The sequence below is a fragment of the Callospermophilus lateralis genome, chromosome 13 (assembly GCF_048772815.1).
Source record: "Callospermophilus lateralis isolate mCalLat2 chromosome 13, mCalLat2.hap1, whole genome shotgun sequence".
NCBI classification, from domain to species: Eukaryota; Metazoa; Chordata; class Mammalia; order Rodentia; family Sciuridae; genus Callospermophilus; species Callospermophilus lateralis.
In genome coordinates this window covers 76738318-76739640 of record NC_135317.1, presented here as the reverse complement: position 1 = coordinate 76739640, position 1323 = coordinate 76738318, and the positions used below count along the sequence as shown (strand labels likewise).

General features: G+C 45.0%; 1 non-coding gene across 1 annotated transcript; it reads right to left on the bottom strand.

Annotated features, from left to right (window-relative positions):
- Positions 1-928: 928 nt before the first annotated feature.
- On the bottom strand, positions 929-1002 carry Trnaa-ugc (transfer RNA alanine (anticodon UGC)). The gene has a single exon. It is a non-coding gene; the product is annotated as a tRNA-Ala (tRNA).
- Positions 1003-1323: the final 321 nt, after the last annotated feature.

Here is a 1323-nt window from a genome sequence, read left to right as displayed (position 1 = left end):
TGATTTCTAGGGCACTGGCTCTGACTGGAGAGAGGTACTCAGAACTCACCATTCCCGCCCCCCCCCCCCCACACACACACAGCACAAAGAGACCAGCATCAGCCCCTCCTCTTTCCTTTCCCCTCTAGATTGCTCCTGAGGCCACCTATTTGCCTCTCTGTTTACATCTAAGCCCAAATATGCCTCTTAGGCCTTCCTGCCACCTGGCCTGCAGCCCCCACCTCTCCAGCTGTCCTGCTCAGCCCCACCCAGGCCTCTCAGGGGTTGGTCACACCCCTGCTGTAACCACAGCTATTTTTAGCAGAGCATGAGGGGAGACAGATGACCTCACCACCTCATGGTTTGACATCCTCCAGGGACCTCAGGCCTCCCTACACGGCCCTACACCCACCCAGTGTCACTTCCTCCCTTTAAAAACAACACTGATGTTCTGATTTGTTTTTTGCCACTTCCTGTGTTTTTTTGCTCATCCTCCAGTCCCCTGGGTTTCCTGGAGTGTGGATAAGTCCTGAGTCCAGCTAGGGGGAGATCATTACCTTCATGCAAACTCTAGTCCTAAGGATTTAGAGGCCTCCCCTCCATCCTTCCCTGGGTCAGAAATCCAATGTCTGATCCAAGTTCTTCCTATTGTCTAATCTAAATCTTTCTCACTAATAGGGTTGCCAAATTTAGCAAATAAAAATACAGGATACCATTTAATTTTGAATTTCATATAAACAATGCTTTTTTAGTTAAGCTTACCCTATGTAATATTATCATATATAGTTATTCATTGTTTTTCTGAAATTCAGATTTAACTGAGAATATTCTAGTTTGTATGGCAATCCTACCTAACACATTTCTTCTCATAAGAGCAGCATTTTCAGCTTAAGATTCCTCTTCTTTGCACTTTTTTCTTTCTTTCTTTCTTTTTTTTTTTTTTTTTTTTTTGTGGTGCTGGGAATTGAACCCAGAGCCTTGTGCATGCAAGGCAAGCACTCTACCAACTGAGCTACATCCCCAGCCCCCATCTTTGCACTCTTAATGATTGAGGATACCAATGTTGGGTGCAATCCCTGTAACCCCAGGAGTCTGAGGCAGGAGGATCACAAATTTGAGTCCAGCCTAGGCAATTTAACAAGACCTTGTCTCAGCTAATCATGGTGATGCATCCAGTAATCTTAGCTACTCAGGAGCTGAGACAGGAGGATTACAAGTTTGAGGACAGGCTAGGAAACCTAAGGAGACTCCGTTTCAAAATAAAAAACTAAACAGATAGGGCTGGGATTTGTTTCAGTGGTAACGCACCCCTAGTTCAACCTCCAAAACAACAAACAAAAATAC